The sequence below is a fragment of the Heliangelus exortis genome, chromosome 1, assembly GCF_036169615.1.
Source record: "Heliangelus exortis chromosome 1, bHelExo1.hap1, whole genome shotgun sequence".
NCBI lineage: Eukaryota > Metazoa > Chordata > Aves > Apodiformes > Trochilidae > Heliangelus > Heliangelus exortis.
In genome coordinates, this window is record NC_092422.1 from 138126736 (window position 1) to 138147806 (window position 21071).

At 39.0% G+C, this 21071-nt stretch overlaps 1 protein-coding gene across 2 annotated transcripts in view; it reads left to right on the plus strand.

Moving 5' to 3' along the window:
• Nucleotides 1–2708: 2708 nt before the first annotated feature.
• CHRM2 (cholinergic receptor muscarinic 2) overlaps nt 2709–21071 on the plus strand; it is a 32082-nt gene continuing 13719 nt past the window's right edge. Inside the window, exon 1 of one of the 2 annotated variants that reach the window (XM_071727030.1) lies at nt 2709–4250. The gene's annotated coding sequence lies outside the window, so the exon portion shown is untranslated. Of the gene's footprint in view, nt 4251–12019; nt 12124–21071 lie in introns of those variants that run through there. The other variant, XM_071727021.1, reaches the window with a different exon arrangement.

The following is a 21071-nucleotide window of genomic DNA, read 5'->3' on the forward strand; positions in this document are numbered from 1 at the left end:
GAATGTGGTAATTGTAAATTTTTTAAAGCTTGTCCATTTAAGATACAGTTTATAGCAGTGTCTCAAGTACTTATAACATTTTTAAGGAAAAAAAAATAATCTAAGTGTCACAGAGCAGATTTTAGACCATGAGTTTAGCAAGTTTTCTAGGCAGCAATCAAATATTTTTTGAGTATGTAACTAGAAGTGATTATCACCTGGAGCAATTCTTGAGACCCTGAAAATAACTGAATAAGCATAGGAAGGACAGGGTCTCTGGTAGTCATAGACTGTTCAGGGTAAAGATCACATCAGTGAAGGAGTCTACTTCAAATTATTCTGACATATCAAGGAGCAGAGAACGTGAATACTAGATGGTGAAATTTTTGAGTTGTCTCATCTGGTAGACTCCTCGCAGAGTCTGGCCGACTGCTGATTGACAGCAAAAGAGCAAAGCATGGTAGAAACCCTGCTCACACGACACCTGAAAAGCCAGAAGAGGTGGAAGAAGGAAATAACCAAGTAGTTTTCCACTAGGCATCTGTCAATCGATGTGACAGAGATCTAAGGGAGTGGGTCATGGATCAGAGAACACCACTCGCACTGCTGGATGTTGCTGCAATGTGCTTGCAGATAACTGAGGGGTTATAGGTGACAGATGCTGTCAGATACTTGGTGCATGAGTTTATTTGTTTCAGTAACAAGTGGAAAGGGTGTTTGAATAGGGCTGGCACAGTCTGAGAGCTCAGCAAATGGGGGACACAAATATCATTTTGCAAAAAGATGCCTGATCTCACTGGGACACCACTAATGGTGGAGGACCAGGACTGGAAATACAGCATCGAGCAGTTCCAAGAGACAGACAGGAACACTTGGGGTTAGAATCTTTTTCTGGACTTGGAGATCTCTTCAGAAAGTTTGAACAAGTGTTTGCAGAAAGAGCAGCCGAATGTAGGGGGCTTGTTCTGAAATCAAGGAACTTTAACCATTTGACAAGACATTTCTTAAACACCTAATTGCTACAGGTATTGCCCAATTGCTTCAGGTCTTAGAACTGTTGCTTTCAGTTCCTGAATGTCTGCAAAATTGGAGATAAAGATTAACAGGAAAAGCAAATAGCAGGCAGAATGTCTGTCAGAAGTTTGTTCCAGAAAGAAAGGAAAAAAAATTACCATGAAAAGAAAAAAAAAAAAACCCAACAAAAAACAACCCACTTTGCAAGCAGCCCTGTGGAGTCATCAAACCTAAATAACTTATCTTTGCTGATCTCCAGGGAGGATGGGAAATGACAGAACAGAGAGAACTGGTGCACAGCTTAGTGGATACAAATGATGGAACACACTGCTGTGTGCATCAAACAATCTTTAGGGAAGCAAATGTGTTTGGAATATATTCAGCAGTTTTATTTCAAATGGCACCAGAGGATCAGTTAGGGAAATGGATGAATTAATGAGTCAGAATGTATAGATATTCATGGGAGTTTTTCTGTAACTTGGATTCACTGATAGATCTTTTAAAGCAAAAGAGAGGTGATTATGACAACACTGTTTAGCTGCTGTCCATACTAAAAACTACACTGCTTTCAAAGCATATTATAATTGATCAGGAAAAGTAGGAACTCCTTGAACTATTTCTGATTTCCTTGTTCTCTTTTGTGTATTATGCTTTCCACTATATTTTTCCAGCAAATGTGAATGACAAATGGTAGAATGTAGGTTTTGCAAACACCACCCTAGGTACAGGGCTAGACTTTTGTTGCATGAATACCAGGTGTACTCCCAAAACCAAACCCTTCATACTTAAGTTTCTATCTCTAGGGTTCCTCTGGTCACTCTGGTTACTCTAGGTAACTCAGCATAAACATGAAGGAACCCTGCATAAACCAATATCCCTTTGTTTGTCTACATAAGAATTAACTAGAAAATGTGCAGGTAGACTAAGTTCTAGAAATTGTTAATTTATTTAATTTATTACATTTGCAATCTTGACAGTAATAACGACATGAAGTAAGGGGCTTTGATTTTTTTTTTTAAGGAAAGAAATTAAAAATTTGTTCATCTCTGCAACTATCATCTACCACCCTTCCTATAATCAGAAATATCAGCATATCCTGCCTGTTGTACATACTAATCATAATACAGTTTAAATATCTAGTTTATAGCTATGTCTAACCCTGAGTTTTCTTTCCTACTTCCTTCTCTCTGTGTATCATGAGATACACAGCTTTCAGCTCTGTTTTACTGTACCTTTCCTTGGTCCTGTTTTTTTTATTATTATTTATTTATTTATACTCTGCTATATTTTTACTTTTGTCCTACTACCAACTGCCCCTAATAATTTCTTTCATCTTCATCCTAAGATTAGTGCTCTTTACCTCCTTACCATACCTGTGCTTCCCTCCTTTAAAGACTTCAAGCTCCTTGCTGCATTTTCACATCTGGCAATAAATCATCTCCAAGTCTCTCTGCCCTATGAAGGCACATTCATTCCTCATATTCCTTCCATCATGTTACTGCCTGCATCTTTCATGCTACTCTCTAGTCACCAACTTCTGTTTGACACATGCAGTATCCATAGCAGCAGGATATTGTCAGGAAGGTAATGCAGAAATACATCACCAAAATATGGATAAGAAATAGATTCCAGCATACACCAGATCTCAACCAAATATGATTCAGGAACAAATAATTAAGTGAGGGGGGAAAAAAAAAAAAAGAAAAAAAAGAGTATGTGACACTGCAGGAAAAAAAGTCATTGATGTAAATTGTAGAAAGTCACTTTTTCCACAGTAACTGCTCTGGGAGAAAGATAATTTTCTCAAAATAAATGAGATATTGCAAATTTTTGAGACTGTAGTAAACAGCAACAGTGGTTCTTAAAGGTATTAAGCCTGTAAGTCCTCTCTGGGATGAGGGACTATGACATGACTGGCTCACATTGTGGCTGATGAGAGACCATTCAGAGTTGCTTTCCACCTTTGGAAGGATGCATTCCTTGTGGAAACAATGATCTTTCCCTTTCTTTAGGACTGGAATATTGGCACCTTATAATGTCTTAATGAATAATGTAACATTCAAATTGGCAAAATTTGTACAATATCAAGTACTATTTTCCTCCTCATATGAACATCTGAGGCGATTTCAAAACTCTTTAGTGAAATGTAGGATTAAGCTAAAAGCACGTTAGGAATTTTGACAAGGGCTGAAATAGCAATGGAAAGGCTTTACAAAGAAACTGTGTTTTTTAAATCTGTGTAACATACAGAATTACCTGTAAATGCACAGTAACTGAAAATATATTTAAATCCTTGTTCTCATTAGAGTAACCTTATAGAGCACTCCTAAGGGCCTGCATGAAGTAATGAGGTAAAATCTCTTCTGGATGAGTCATGAGCTGACCTCCTAAAACAGGGCCTGAAATGTGCTGTCACCAGGGAGAAAAATCTTCTCTGGGTTTGTGAGCCTTTGTCAGTACAATAATGTTCAAATAGCTCCTCAAAATTAAACCTAGATAATTAGTTAGCCTATTTTTGCAAATACACAGAATTAATCTTTTCTCAACATTCAGAAAAAGCTGACTTCTAATATTGGGTGCTCACTAAAATGAAATTTAAACTAACAACACATTTAGGTGGTAAAAGTCCTCACTTACAATGTAGTTAGATTCTATGGTGGGAAAAGAAAAACAACAAACAAACAAAAAAACCCCAGACTTAAAAATATCCTACCTTCTCTTTCTTCTCATATTCCCCAGTACTTTTTGACTTTTTTGACTGGATTGAAATGTCCAAGAACACTCTGTGCTTTTGCAGATACTGTATTTAATACAGACACTGTGGGGCAGTCTGAAATGAGACTCTGCTCACAGGTAGTCCCATTGTCACTTCTGGGATTACTTTCAGGTTTAGGACCAGGTATTATCAAATTGTTCATGTACCTGAAGATGAATATAATCATTTAATGAGCCTAAGTAGGCTAGACATCTAACACAGAGAAAAGTTAGTAAGTGTTAGAGTCTGACTCTGGGACATCATGCAAGTTCATATAATAGGGCTCCATCTTCCAGTAGATTGATTTTGTTGTACCGGCCTAATTTCATCCTGACAGGAAAAAGACACTACCCCCCTGTGACCCTCTCTGCAGGAAGCTGAATTCCCCTTGCAGTGATTCACTGGGAATTAAAGTGCAGCAGAGTTACAGAGCTGCATATTGGCTGAGGATGCAGGAGTGTTCAAGAATCTGCAATGAATATCAGCAACCATTTCAAGGCAGGTGAGGCAATAATATATAAGGATTTAAGAGATTATATGTTTCCAGAGCTGTTTTAATATCTAAAGAAGGAGAGGGCAGCTGGGGGTGGTAGGATTCTTGGGTTTTCTTACCATTTTTGAGGAAAATCCTGCAAACCTCTCAGGCTCTTGCCAGTTCTTGTTATCGCAACTGGAGCTCAACACTTGCTTATTTAAGGTTTCACTACACATAGCAATAGAGAATAAGGGCTCACTTACCTTCAGCACATAAAGATGAAAGAGAAGGGGAATGATAAGTATGAATCACTTATTATTTATCAGCCTTACTTGGGCCAGTTCTGCCAGGCTCACAGCAACTTCATGGTATCATTTCAAGGCTTTGATCCAGGTTTTAGCCCAGCTTCACTGCATTAAATGAATCCTCTTATCTTCCCTTGCTTCTTCCTCATACCTTGCTTTCTCCTTTTCCTTAAGCATTGTTCTAGCCCTCCCTTAGCAAAAGCTCTGTGTGTGTGTATGTGGAAATGCCTGTCATCCATGATGGTCCCTAAAATCTCACCAATTCCCAGCTAGCACAGGCTCTGAGTAACCACAGGGATGCACAATGCTAAAAACAAGCTCAGTCATTGCCCATTTCTCTGGATGCCCTGAAAACAAACAACCAAGTGAAAAGGCGAGCAAACTTCCAGCTCCCTCCTTTACCTTGAACTGTGGTGTGCCATGCAGTTAGATACTCTCTTGAGTGTTTTGAAGACTTACTGTGCTTGGCATTGCTCAAACGTGATAGAGAGATCACCTGTGCCCTATAGACTTTCAGCTCCAAGTTGCAAGATACAATTGGAGCAGGAGAAAGAGATAAAATGGATGGACAGAAGACTGAAATGGAGAAACAGACATGACTAACACTATTTGGGTCCCTGAGGTGCCTTTGGGGTCAGGAGTGATGTTCTAGCCCAAATTTTTCAGAGGTAGACACTGATTCTGAGAAGTTTAACCCAAGTCATTGTTTTTAAAGCAAATCTCTTGTTCCTTCAAAGCTTTGTGTCACTGTGTGCAGTATCATCATCCCTTCTACTGTAATGGTTCTGCACTGACACATCCTTCCAGTTTGTTTGTACTCGAGTATTTTGCAAAGTATATTTCTGATACTACTAGGAGAGCCATAAAAAGAGAATGCTGATCTGATGGGGTTGTAATTATAGCTGAACTAATTATGGAGGTAACTATTCACTGGACACCACTCTCATTTTTGGACTGTTCTTCAAATGAAGTGACTCTGTATAGTCTGATGGATGAAAATCAGGATTACCATATTAACAGCTGAAATAAAAATACAATGAGCCTGTTTTCCTGGAAGCCTTTGTGGTTGTGCTGTATGTGGTTTATCTTCTTGATTCTTCTGTGCTAAACCTTTGCTCTGGAAAATGAATCTAAGCTGAATCATCATTACAGCCTCTGTTCCTGTCAAGGCTATTATAGCCAGAGAGGAAACAGCTGCTCCTTCAAGGCCTGATCCATGCTTGGGATCAGTGTTGGACAGCTATCAGTGTTTCTGATAAAAACAATTTGGAGAGGAGAGAAAAGAGATGCATCATGTCATGGGCTCACCTCTGTGTGCTCCTGTTGACTAATAAATACTCTATGGGTCTGCTAGGGCCTCCTAAAGCAGTCATTTCTCTGGCTTGTGCCTACGTTAGTACTTGTTTGGAAAAGAGTACAGATCTTCTCATTTGCTTCTAACACCAAGGTATGTAAACTTGTGTTAGGGCAAGGAAATAAATAAGGGAAAACAGAGGGCTGGATTCGTCTGGGCTTAAAGGTCTTTTACTTTGATATGATCTGAGGTATGTACCTGAGTAGCTGAACTTCACCAGAATATCGTTTTGCGCTCGTCTTAGACATTTTGCACCAGGAGAATTCCAGAAGTGGAACAGAACCGAAGGAGTCTGATCTGGGCTCCTTAAGCTGCTCTCTTTGGGTCCTTCCATCCATCCTTGGGGGCTTGTTCTTTCAGACTGATTCCAAAGGATACCTGGTGATCAACAACATGTCAGAGCCATGAAAATCAGGACGGGGGGATCTCTCACATTCTCTGGGACAATCTGTTAGCATCAGCACCTGGGAAGCAGCAGACATCCCACATTGCAGGCTACAGGCTGATGACTCCCCCTTGTCAAGACATGGGACAGATAATCCTAGTGCAGAGCAGATACTGCAGGAGCCCTTCACCTGTCACCTCTTAAGAAGTCAAGAATCTGCATTATGCAGATTCTCTTTTCCCTCAGCTGTTCTTTTGTCAGGATGCCAGATTTTTTTCTGTAAAATTATGTGGATTTCTTTCCTAATATCTGACTCCATGTTAAACAAAAGTATGTGCATTCCTCATCCGTAATACCTGGAGACTTCATGGCATATGCTTGAATCATATAACCAGAGAAGCACAAAATAGTTCAGGTTGAAGGAGTAGTCTCAGGCAGTCTCTACTCCAATTTCAGCTCAAAGCAGGGTCAGTGTCAAGCTCAGACCAGGTTGCTCATATTTTCCTCCATGGTGTCTCACACAACTCCAAGGATGGAGCCTGTACATGATCTTGATCCACTGCTTTGCTGTCCTCAGGGTAAAAGAATTTTTCCTTAAATATCATCAAAAACTTTTCTTTGTTTTCTCTCACCCTCCCACCATACACCACTATAAAGAGACTGGCTCCATCTTCCCAGTAGTTTTCCGGTAGGTATTGTCAGGATGCTATCAGGTAACCCCAAAACCATCTGCTTTCAAGCTAAACAAGCCCATTTACTTCAACCTCCCCTCACAGGCCATATATTTCAGGTTATCAAACAGTATATCCTCTGTCACTGATCCTGAGCCTCTGGTTTGCTCTCAAACTATTTTTTTAAGATGCATCAATCACCAGACAAAAGCATTTTTAAATTAATAGATATCTCTGATCTGCTGGACACATCCTTCCCTGGGTGTAGCTTCTGTTCCATGGCTAATGTGAAAGGAGGGGATATTCAAGGCCACTGCCCATTTGAAGACAGCCACCACCACCACAGTGGTGACACTTAGGAGAGTCAATACAGAAAGTAATGCCAGTTGAAGAAGGAAACACCATATTTCTCTCAGTGGTGATTTTAATCCCCAGACCTGAAGGCAAATCTCAGTTGCCCTGGGAATACTGCATCTCTTGTGGCACTCTGTATGGGTTTGTTACTGAACTGAACACACCAGTCTTCTCCTCAACAGTTCTCTGAGAAATTTCATGTAGTTTCTATTGATTTCTTTTTTTTTTTTAGAGGGGAACATATTTATAGCATTGCCTTTTGCTTTTCCTTTTCCACAGAGACGACTTTAATTAGCGCCCTTTGTGCTATTAGATGTGGCCACATGTGGTAACTTGAAGTTATTCACATTTTAAAGTGTTTTTAAATGTTGGGTCTAAGCCACCCAGAGATTTTCCAGCAGGGGGAAAATATCAGTTGTCTGGAAGCTTTTCCATTACCTTACACCACAGGAGTGGCATAAAGGAGCTAAAGAAAAGTCTGACTCTAGTACTAATGTTTCTGCTGCAGGGAACAGTTTTTCTTTTATAGGAGGTGGGCGGTGAACAAGGGAGAGTTCAATTTGTTTTGCTGATACTAATTTATTCTTTTGTCTTACTCACTTAATGACAAGACCTGAGTAAAAATGTTGATGACAGATCTATTTTGTTTTATTCAGAGGAACACTGGCCCACGGCAGTCATAATTTCTTTCCCTTTCTTCTGTTTTTAGTATGATGACCTCATCTTTGCCAGGACTTCCATTCCATTCCATTCCATTCCATTCCATTCCATTCCATTCCATTCCATTCCATCCAAACAACTCTTCCAGGAGCTTCCTGCAGCTATTTCTACAGTTTTAATTTCCACTTTAAAAAAGTATTTCTGTGATACACATCTTCTCCAAAGAATCGGTGAAGGGCAAAGATGGGATTTTATTCCTCAGTTCTGCTGCTTATTGTATCTGTTCATAATGCCATTACTATGCTCTTTGTTACGATGCTTTTGGTAGCCTCTGTCATATACAAAGTGTTTTTATCAGTTAAGGATTCCATACTACCTTATGAACTTAAAACTGTGAAATTCAGAGAGATCCATTTGTCCATAAACAGAATGTGTTGGATGACCTGTAGCAGATGCTTAAATGTGAGGCAGCACTGTCCAGCAAACACACGTTGAAAAAAGTCTGCAAAACAGAATCCATCTGCAGCTCTGGAATACTCAGAAACCCATTAGAATCCACCCCTGAACCTGATTTTATACTTCACAGATTTGCTTTGCTATAAATGATGTGTGCCAAATGCATGGCAACAGTTGCACCCCCAGGAGTTTTGTGCCACCCTGTGCTCAGGGGAGCAAGGGGAAGTGTTGCCCTTTAGAAGGAGGAAGCACTGGGCTGGGCTCTCTGAATGTTGGAAAGGGTACTGGAGACAGACTTTCCTCCTTAGTAGTGAACAGCAAGCATGATACTAGGACAGCTTAGAGCAGGAAACAAGAATACAATTCTGCATCCAATAAAAGAGTGATCAGTGACTAGTCCTTAGATACCAATTGTGTTTCTTCCCTTTGTAGAAGAAAAGTCCTGAACCTACCAAAAGCAATAGAAGTTTTGCCACTGGCACACACAGGGCATTTTACCCATTAATTCTTTTCAGAGCAATTTACCATGGGTTTTCAGGCTCTGAAATTGGAAACTGGATGAGTAATGTAGCCTAAAGAGCAGACCCCTGCTCCCAGCTCTCTCCGACTTGGGCTTACACTGCCGGCGCTGATGTGAGGAAATTCACACCTCACTTAATGAAAATTCTGTAATATCCTCCCCGTGGTTCCTGTTTTCATTAACAGCCTGAGAGTTAATTCATTCTTAGAGAATATAAACCTGCACAAAGGTAGCACATTTGCAGAGCAGATGAAGTGAATCTAATACAAGCAAATAATATCTGTGCGTTTTTGTCATGACTGGATAGGTCTGTTGGTTACAGAGGGAGCTCACATTAGTTCTTTGAAGCTCAAACCCAGACAATGTAGAGAAAGAGACATCAGACACTGCACATTCAATGGGTGTTCACTTTCTTACAGAAACACTGGTTACTGTTGATTAGGATTATTTTGACTTTCTTTTGTTACAATTTTATTCACTGTTCTGTCTGAAATCCTTCTGTACACCATGACAAGAAGACAGGCAAACAGAAAACAATGCAGTACAGATCCCAAGCAATATATCAGTAAAGAACAAAAAGGATAAGAAATCACAAAATTACAATACAAGATAAATATGTGTACCATACATACATACAAAGAGAGAGATTATGCTTTGCAGACACTATGGGATTTTGATTTTCTATCTGTTGCAGAACAAATTTATTTCAAGGAGGCAGGAAAAATAATTGTTCTAGTAGCAATTAACCCAAACCACCTTTTGTATTTTCTGAAGTAGCTGCTGTCACTGTTGGTGATATAAGAGCTCATTGAATAAAAATAGGAGCACATAAGGAGATGGCCAAGACAACACAAGAGGAATAGATCACCGGGGTCCTGGTTGTAAGAGAAAAGAAGGGAAGGAAGAAAAACACTTAATTCCGTCCCTTAAAAGGAAGAAAAAGTACTGAATTAGGATGGTACAAACTATGCTGAGCATGATCGGATACAGTGTGCAAGAGAACCTTTTTCCTGTGTGAAAGAGCAGGTGTCAAAAATATCTGACTCTGGGATGCATTTGCATTTTGTTCGTTCACAGACTTTTTACATGTGTCCTGAGAGAGAAAAATGCATGCAGGTATTTTCTGAATATTTTCAAAGTATCAGGAAATGGGCTGTGCTGCTTAGTTAGCTGTGCTGGTTGGCTTACACTGAAAGTTCTTCAGAGGTACCTGTTTAAAATTGCCTCTTCTGTCCATCCAGTATATTTGCCACAGTGAAAATATGAAGTGAGGATATCTTGGAGAGCAACTTTAATATGCTGGTAATAATCTAAGTGAAACTGCAGAGACAACAGAGTGTAATCTCCCAGAAGTACTCAATAGACAAGTAATGGATGCTTTTAAGAACTGTAATTAAACTTAGTTTAAGAGAAGTACATTTGCAGCTCTTTTGGAGACCAGAAGATTTTTCTATATACCTTCCTTCGCTCTGATTTTATGATCTGCCCATTGTGGACATGAGTTATTCCCTAATTGATACTTTGGTTACTGCACAAGGCTCCAAAAAGGGTAAGGACCCTGATGCTGCCCCACTGCCTGGGTGCTCCAGAAACAATCCCAGTTGAAATTCACTCATAAATTCAGTGAAACTGTACAGTGACTCACCATAATATGCTTATTTCAAATTCAGCTTTCAAGAGATAGCATTTCCTAAAGGAAACCATTAGCTAGCAAGTGCCTATTGCTCCCAAAGGTAATAACAACTGTGTTAATACTAAGAGGAATGAGACAATCTCTCATGCTCAGTGGATGGGGCACAGCAGCCTTTTTTGGGTCGTAGTTGAAGAGTATATGGAAGTGGGGGGGATACAGGATGTGAGACTTCCCTGCCTGCAGTCTCCAGGTGAGCTGGTGTTGGGAAGCTGTGCCTGGACTGAAAGTGGGGGAGATGGATGATGCTTCAACATCTTCTTATTTGTGGAACTGACAGAGAGGGTACAGAGGTCCCTGCTAGGAACAGACTTGTTAATGCTTAGACCTGGCGAGGAAAACAGAAAGGACTCCTGTAAATAAGCAAATTTCACCAGCAGGTAGATGCCTTGTGTCAGCAGTTTCCCACTCTGAAGAAATCAGGCTCATCAGAGTCAGAAGGCTGGCAAGACAAAATCGTGTGGGCTGATTATTTCATAGCTGATGAGAGTGTTCAGAAAAAAATCTCACAAGAGTTCAAATGGTTTCTTAAACCTTAACGCTTGTTTTAGCCTGCCTGGGTAGGGAGAGACAAACATACTTTATTCATGGAAAGCTCTTATTCAAGATGTTCTTTTGAGTCTGAAGAGAGCTTTCATTTAGCTTTTTCTCCCAGGAGACTTTTCACAGTACTTTACTGTGTTCCAAGGTGATGAAAGAGGACACACACAAATTGTGTGCCTCGGCTGTCTGGGAACAAGAAATGCCACATACTTATGATCAGTCTTGAATTCTTAGGCTTAAAAAAGTCACATATAGGCATCCTAACAATCAATTTTTACTTAAAGCAAAGCACTAAACTTCTTGCCATTCCCCTTCATTAATACTACTACCCTCCTCAGTTTGCTTATAAGTCTCAATATAAGTTTATGAACTTTCTTTTCAGAAAGAGAAAAACCCAAACACCTTTTGTCACTTCTGGTACAGAGCCTTACAATACCAAAACTTTTGACTGATTCATTCAAGCTCATTCAGGCTTACTACGTAAGCTTTATTTTTATATTGACCCTTACAAACACAGGTAGACTGAATCATTTTCTGACCACAGAAGCACAATGTGTACCATAAACTATTAAAGAGAAACTATGAAACCTACAGTTCCTTTTTTTACAACATAGTATTTATTCTCAGCACACTCCTTTTGTCAGAATGGGCTGGATTACTATTAACTTGTTCCAAGCATCACTCCTTCCTAGTTCTGAAAGAACTGAAGGTTTTGCAAGCTGTGTGCAGCAGGTTTATGACAAATTTGGTAGAATGCCTGAAACTCAAATTTCTATTTGTGTTTGAAGTCCATGTGTATTTACGTGAGAGCTTAAGGCACATTGACTCTTCTCTAGTTCAAGGTAAAATGCACCAGTTTCTCACTATCTGGAGCACTAAACCAGTTCATTGATGCAAAGCAACAAACCCCCTTCACCCGTGAAGACTACAAGACAGAAAGAAGAGATTGTCCCAGAAAACGAGTAAGAGTTCAGTTCTCTTAATCTCTGCCAAATCTCTAGCTGAAAATAGCTATGAACTCTGCCACTATATTTGTTTATAAACAGGTTGTGCAGAAGTGTGGGGAGTATTAATTAAATAAATCATAAGACCCAGCAGCAGTAGCTAGAAAAGACATTTGTTTTATTACTAGATATGATTGTGTTATTTGGGAATGCCTTTTACATGCTTGATCTTCTTTGCACAGGTGACGCAATTCAAATGTGCTATCTTTGATCTAAATGGATTGTGCTTTTGCAATAACTATCCTTGGAGGTAATGAAAGAAAGAATTAATACACCTCTGTGTAAGATGTAAGCAAAGAACTGTGGTTTTCCACATTTTCTTTATGTTTGTTTGGTTTTGATTTTGTCTCAGCCCGTGTGAATAATTGAGACATCTTTGTGTCAGGTCTGAGAAGCATAAGCACGATTGTTGATGGAAATGAAGCAGTGATGATATCAGACTTTTCTTTCTTTTCTTATCAACAGAGAGTTCCCAGGTCCCCAGAGATTTCTGTATGCAGGAGTATGAGAAATGCTAGAACAGTTATTTTTTTGAATAACAAGCTAGACAGTTATCTTTTGACCTCATTGTGCTATCATTCTGCACTGACCACCTAGCTGACAAGAGTGGTCAGTCTGCATCATGGTAGCTCATATTATGAGACAGTGTGTTGGATACTTCTGGATGCTGTGTTGAGAAATATTTCCTTGCCATCTGTTCCTACAGGGCCCATCTTTATCACATAGTTAAACCAATATTGTTTTCTACTCTCTGTTGCACCTGGCAGTCACAATGACAACTGTTTCCAAAAAGAGCAGACCCCCAGGGTATCCCCCCTGAAAAGAAAATTTTAAAAGTGTTGCCTGCTCTTCCAAACATTTGAGGAATTGATGCAAAAATAAAGCTAATATACTGACATAGTTTGTCTCCTGTGTAGAATCCATACTAAGTTATTTGCTGAGATTTTTCTGTTTGCTAAAAAATTAATAATGTAAATCTTTGTCTGTAGTAAGGCCCTTCTCAGGAAAATGGCACCCATCCCCAGTTAGTTACTGAGATTTTTACTGCTTGAGTTACTAAAAGGCTCTTTATTTAGATGTGAAACCACAATCTATTAAGTTTTGAAATACTTCTGATACATGGGGGGTAATGCAAAAAACACACTTTCTCTTGATGAATTACATGGTCTGAGATATGCAAACCTCAGACATCTAGGAGAGTAAATTATTCTGTCAGTGGCATCATGGGTTGGGTGACGTTTGTTTAGGGCGATCAGCATTATTGTAAGTTGATACAAAATTATTACAGATCTCTGCAAAGAGAGATGACTGACATTTTAAAATGCCCATTTGCAAAGTTGTAAATGTAAAGAAGCGGATAATTAAATTTAAAGGTCATTTTTTCAACTATAACATTAGACAGATTAAGAGGTTAAACTTTAACTTGACTACAAATCCATTATGTCTTTCTACAGACAAGACATTTTAACTATTCAGTGTCATTCAGTGCATCACATATTCAATGTGATTTTGTTGCATGTGACAGACAAAAACAAAAAGATCCAAATTAACTCATTGACATTGTAGAAAACAAATTAACCCTATTTTCCACACAGTTTTATACTCTTCCTCTCAAACAAACAACACAAAACAAAACAAAACAAAACAAAACAAAAACTTCCTTAGTAACTTCATGAAAGCCATTTAGGACTTCATATATGTTTAGAACTTAAATGTTGTGGATAACATATTTAAATTCTTTAAGTAGATTCATTTTAGACCTGAATTTCATATATACTCAGGAACATGAGGAAGGTCATCTTAGTGATGTTGTCTGCAGCCTGAAAGGGCACCAGCAACCCTCAAAGATTTCTTAAATTATCTTTATGACTGGATATGCAGCAGGGAGCAGTATATGCTTTTGCATATGCTACGACTGAAAGTCCTGATACAAAAAAATCTGTAAGTCACTATCTTGGTCATCATTCTGGCTCAACCCATGGTGTTTGCTTAGGTATGGAAAGTCACTTGCTTGCTCCTTGACAAGCCTAAGATGACAGCATCTGGATTGGCATCACACAGCTTTTTTCTCCCTCACTGCCAGTTTCTTTTTGTGGTCTTTATAAGGAAAGAAGAAAAAACCAACATACTGAGAAGTAGTTATACTAAAGTATCTTAAGCCTGTTATATCATGAGATGAAGAAGAAAAAAAAAAAAAAAAGGACAAGCAGGCAATCTTTTTCTTTTTTTCTTCTCTTTTTTTTCCTCCAAACATTTCCTTTCAGATGTCCCTTTGAAGTCATAGGCTTATAGTGTGAGTGACTGAGAGCAAGGAGCTGTGAAATGCTCCTTGGAGCCTTAGACTACTCAGAGAGTGTCACAAAGCATACGTGGCTGGGGTACACGACATCTGCAAATCAGCATGGCATTACTGAGGCTTTGTTCAGCCTCAAACTGGGAGCTGCAGAGAGCCACAAACTTCAGCAAGGGAAGATAATTTCTCCCGTCCTGATTCTACCTTTCCACTTCAGGGCCTTTCACTTCTCCTCTTTTCAGTGACAGTGTTGGTGTAATAAGTTATGAATAAACATACACATATATTCTATGTATAATATAATTGCTCAGTATATGTGCATGAATCAGTTATAGTTACCATCTCCTGTTCCAATCAGCCCTATTATTATTTTTCTAGTACTATCTTTTCATATTGTTAAAACTATAGTGCCACTTTTCTGCTGTTGTAAGGTTGTCCCTTCAAACTGCCCTCACAATAGAGCACTCTTCATATTTACTTAAAACAGTTTCTTCTTAGATGGATGTGGTTCACTTCATAATCAAACATATAGATTGATGAAAGACCTGACTGGTTACATCTCCTGATTCTCCACTCTGCATTCCTCATCCAGATCAATTTTCATTCATTCTCTTACATACAGGATATTACATAAAGGATACCCTACTCCGTGGATAATTCCAAAACAGAGAGCAAAACTGGCTCTTGTGGTTTGGAGCAGCCACTATTGACACAGGAAGTTTTTTACAAACATCAGAGAAAATCTGGTGAAGGTTAGGACTATTTCTGAGTGTTGCCTGGTAGAGCCACTGATCAGTCTCACTCAATATTTATCTTGAGTGGGAGGCCAGCACCATAGTGTGTCCTTAGAGCATCACCTCCTGCTAGACCCACTAGGAAGTTTAGAAGAGAGTACATGAATCTTTTTTGCTTTTCTGTAGTTTAAAATGTTCAGAGAAGTGGGAGCTGAGCACTGCCAGCAAAGGGCATTACTGTTAGACCAGAAGAGAGAAACTACACAGTGTAACCTAAGGAAAATTATAGTAAGAGACTGATCTGAAGAGGAGAGAGGTGAAGAACAAGGTAAGAAAGACCAGAAAAGCTGAAGGGTAACCAGGGTCTGCATAAGCAGCAAGGAAAAATGGAAAGGTAATGAATGAGAAGAGGGATGCACATCTGTCCCAGACCCACAAGAAACAGATCCAGTTCTGCTTGTCCTTAAAGCAGACCCACTGCAAAAAGCTGGGAGAGGAGCATTGCTGTTAAGGAGAGGAGATGCAGAAGAAACACTTTGTAATACAATCAGAAGCAGGGGAAAAAAGACAACTCAAGTCCCTAGGATGTGACTTCACAGGCAGCTGCAGCTGCCCCACAGCGCTGCACTGGGTCTCTGCCAGCTCAGCTGAGACAGCAGGGATGGGGTATCCTGGACACCAGACTGCCCAGAGTTTGGTCACAGTTTTCCTTTGTTACTTACTTTGTGTCATCTCTTTCCTTTGTATTTTTGAACACTTCACCTTCCCCAGAAATCACAGGCAGAAATACAGAGACCTTATGAGAAATGCCAGCTTTACCTGGAGATAGACCTCTGGATCTCATTTGGTTATCTGAATTTCATACCTCTTGGAGGCACTCCCATCATGGAACTGAATGGGCCTAGACCCAAGGTCAAGGCTTTGCTGCAGAACTTGAGCAAAAAAAGAATGACAGGGCAGGGAGGAATTAAGTTCATGGCCACAACATAAATAATAGCACAAGAAACTGTAAAAGCAATCTACAGGAAAAAAAAAAAAAATCACCTCTTTAGGAAAACAGAATATGCTGGAATTCCTATTTAATGAAGAAATAAGGAGAACTTTTTGCAAAGATAATTTTTGTCCTCTGGTGCAAAGAGGTCATGGAGTCTAAGTCTCAGAAAATGGCAGCAGGATTTAAAAAATTAAATGTTTGAATGACTATTGAAGGTTATATCTCAGATCTTCAAGTCACGTCAGTGCAAGACTTGAAGGAATGCTAACTGATTGCTCTGTGAGCTGGCATGGGATAATACAGACAGGTACAGAAAGTAGGGTCAGTAATGACTTTCTACTGAAAATAGGCAATAAAAGATGCTAATTCAAAGAGTCCAAGTGGATGCTTTTTGTAGAACTGTTTATTTCTCTTGCAGTCCCTCTTTCTTGCTTTCTCATAATTAACTTTTCTTTGTCATTCACACCTCTGTCTTGTCCCCATTTCCTCTCTCATTATTTTCTCTTTTCTCTTGCCCCACATATTCTGATATGTTTCCTTAGGAGTGTACTGGTGCCCATCAAACAGGTTTGTGCTGCTGGGGGCACATTGCAATGCAGCAATCACTGCTGAGTGATTCTGATGCTGTTGCGTGGCACAGTGGGAGGGATTTAATCTCAGACATGACACCCCAAGGACTCAGCAGTTTGATGGAGAAGATTATTCTTTAGGTACATGACTAGATAGCATTTCTATCTAGATAGTGTTTCACTTCTCATAAGTTTGCTTTACCATCAAGGTCCAATTTAAAGAGTTGTTAAGTAAAGATGGAATTAAAATTGAAAGAACTGGAGCATGTAGATGAAAGATGAAAGGTGGTTTGAGATGAGGAAGCAGAAATGGCAGACTTGCAGGCAATAACATAAGCATGCCAGAAGAAGAGAGAGTAATCTGCAGCACAATTACAGAATTACAGGATATTAATAAAAACAGTTTGAGATTCTTAATACCAGGAGAAAAAAAAACAGGAGAGCAACTGAATTAATGCAAATGAAGTCATTCTAGCAACAGTCTTGCTGACTATTAGTGGTGCTTCTTCCATGATGTGAAAAAAGTTCCCATGCAGTAAAATATAATGGCATTGTCTCTAGAAGCCTGAATTTCAAATTCTGCCTTTTTGTCTCAAAAGTCTTCCTTCTTTAGCTTTTTTTTTTTTTTGGGGGGGGGGGGGGGGGGGGGGGGAATTTACTTTGGTTTTTGTTTGGTTTTTAAACTCATCTTTGACTTGGAATGAAATGTGCAAGGTACATCAAGTATACTCATCAACATTACCCTGTGGAATCTCCTTATCTCATAGTCTTAAGTGCTTGAGTGACAAGATCTGTTCAGAAAACCTCATGTGGGGTAACAGAATTTTCTCCACACACTGGTGTAAAGGAAGTGAGAACTTAGTGTTAAACTGCATCCTATGAGGGAGAAACTGAGCACTTAGTGACAATATTCTGTGTAGCTTTTTCATGCCCCACAGGGCAGATTTAGGTATACCAAAACTGCCTGCTCTTTGCTATCCTTTGTTAGTCAATGGCCATAAACCTTATAATAGATTTGGTTTCAAATAATCCCATTTACCACTTCTGAAACTTTTCATTTTCATTGTTCCCATCATTTTCTTTTTGCAAAAACACAAGAGACAATCAAAGTTTGATGTGAACAATGTTTGTAAGGTCTCTTTAAAAATCAAAACAAAGAGAGAGCTTGAGAATATTTGCTTATGCATTTTAGTCTTCCTGGTCCAATGATGCTGAATATATTTTTAACAGAAGGTATGTGGTCAGAAACAAGTGCCCACTTTCCTGTTATTAAGTTAACCTTTTTAAACATGACATTATTGTTTAACATAAGACAGGGGCTTATCTTAATGTCACGATGAATTATTCATATGCAGAGCTAAGGTATTTTACCTTGCTAAATGTAAACACAGCATGCTGAGACCAATATCTGGAGCCATGCATCACAGTCAGAATTAGCCATGGATTTCTTAAACACGTAGTGGAGTAAAAAGTGCAATTAGTCTGCAACTACAGTCTATATAATTAAAGTAGGTGGCAGTCATTCAGTGAAACATAACACAGTCAAAGTCTTAGAGAGCCTATAATAATGTAATAGCTGTGAACAGAAATGCTGCAGAAAAAACCTGCTAAATATATCTTTCCTTCCTTTGGTAAGGAATATGAAATCTTTGAGGTTCTTTGTCCATAAAGGGAGATGATCATGCAGGCTCACAGTAAACATTCGTAGCTGAGACCAACACGTTTATGATTAGCTATAGCAAACACTTCATTTGAAATTTTCAAACATTTTACAAACATTTTGTTAAGTGTTGTTTGCATCTTTCCATCTTTCACAAACTTCTCTCAGACTGCAGAATGGACTAGGAAATATGAATGCTGATTTGGGAATTTATGTACCACTCTTTTCTGGTAAGATAAAGAAGTAGATAAGTTCTTTCACTATTTCTCTATCACTGCCTCAACTGTGGTCTTCAGAAATACAGGCAATAAAAAAAGATTCAGCTTACCTCTCAGAAACAAGCTTGGATTTATGGTCAATGTATGCTTAAATTCTTGCAAAGAATTTGAGCCAACTGCCTTTATATCTGAGTCAGCTTTCTTCTCTGTGCTTCTCATCTACATCTTAGGTAAGCTGTTAAGTAAGATGGAAGATGTATTAACATCCCCAAGATTAATGGACAAATAGCACAATGTGCTACGTTTTCAGTTCTTGAGAACTTAATGTAGGAGTGACCATGATGGACTTAACAAGAATTTTAAAAGCAATTGCTGAGTAAAGAAAGTGGGTACTTTCCAAAGCAGGTTCAAGGATCAGGTTCAAGGTATCACAAATTAGTCTGATAGATCATAAGTAAATGAATAAGGAAATCACTAGTAAAAACTATGTACTTATATTTGCAATCAAGGGAAAAAGAAAGATTTATTTAACTTCAATTAAATTCCACTTGGGCCCTCAGGATGTTAATATACCTGTCAGAGACTCTACTGAAGGCTGCAAAATCTCTGAGGAACAGCAAGAGTCTCCATGGGCTTATTCAGGGTCCCAAAAGGAATTGCATGGCTTGGAGGATTTGCAGAGATTCACTGAAATATCACAGCAACTTTTCTGGGCTCACTGGCAGGTTAATTTTTGAGAGACCATCCTGTACTGTGTTATAGTATTCACCATCAGTGTTCCTTCAGACTTCGGCACAAAACCCAAACAAAACAATTAAAAAAACCACATTTAAATCAGCAAAACCCATAAAGAGAATGTGTTTTTTTGTTTTTATTAATTTAGTTTTTTGTTTTACATTACATCTGCCTGCACATGTTCTAAATAGGAGATGTATTCCTGTTATGCATTAGCTCCAGGTATCCAGAAAAAAATTGTCAGCTGGTTTCAGTCATTCTTCTGAACCCCCTCCTCTCTCAGTAGCTTTCCTACTTGTCACCCAGGGACTTTGAGTAACTCTCAGAAGGTTTTTCATTTAAATAGCACAGGCATGGTAGCTGGCATGAGGATAACAAAGTACAGTGCCTCCAATTCATGCTGGGATGCAGATACTCACCTATCAGGACACTACTCTGTTAGATTTTTTATTCTGGAATCTAATGATCTTCAGACATGACAGAGCTAAATAACTCTTGTACTGTGGGAAACTTTTCCATGGCTGAGGATAGGTATAAAATTTAGTCTGAGTTTTCATATTTTGTCTACAGTGCTTGAAGAAGATATTTATAATCAGATAAGATTTGTCTTGTTGGGGTTGACTGATGTGAGGAGCTTCAGTTAACTTCCAGAAACAGTGGTACACACCAGGAGGAAAAGGGAAGTGACTTACTGAAACCTGTCCCTTTGATCTCCCTTTTCTAGCTAGCCTATGACTTTTGCAAGTGGAAATCAACATGAGCCCATGGATTAAATATGTGTGTTGCATAAGCTAGTCCTTAGTTTTGTTGTCTTTTGATTACACCAACCATTCTGACCCATTTACAACCTACTCTGAAACAGCACTTGGAGGTGGATCATGCCCAAAGTGATGACTAAATAGTACAGTTTGCAGTGGATAAGCTCAGGCCTGAGCATGTGCCTGTTTCAGTCTAATTATAACTGACTATTCAGACTATTTGTTACAAGAATAACTAACTATATGTGATGGTTTCAGAATTTCATTAAATTACACCTCTGCTGCTTAATTATCACCAATTTTACAATATAATAAAATGTGGGGCGCTCTCATCTGAGAAATAAGTAAGTATCAACATTTTCAACACATATTGAAGCAATCCTACTGCTGGAAATGACTGCTTCATGTGGTAGCTGCCTTTCTGTGCCTCTAGATGGAGATCCTATCCATTTAACTCAACTCTCCAGAGAGAACTGTGGGATCCTTTAATAGAAGCTCCATTTTGCCTTTCATACTCCTTAGGCCAACGATTCCTTTGATCTCTGATTTCTGGCTTATAAAATTCTTTTGGTGTTATTAACTAGATCTCCAGACCCCATGCATAGTACACAGCTTACCCGAAAAAAGAAAAAGCGTTATTGTGTTCTAGCTTTCCACAGCTAAAGTGTCCCGAGCTATTTATTTGTCCTGAAATGTAGTGGTGAAACTCTCTGTCTTTTCAAGAGCCATTCTGTAAATTTCTTCCAGAGCATAAGAAACTCTGACAAGGGCTTCAGTATTGCACATGGTACTCAGAGGGAAAGATATGGACTATTGTATTCGGTCACATCTTCTCCCAAGAAACAAGCAATAGAAAAAGAGAAAACAGTCTCAGGTTTTGCCAAGACAGGTTTAGATTGGATATTAGGAAAAAAATTCTTCACCAAAAGGGTTGTCAGGCACTGG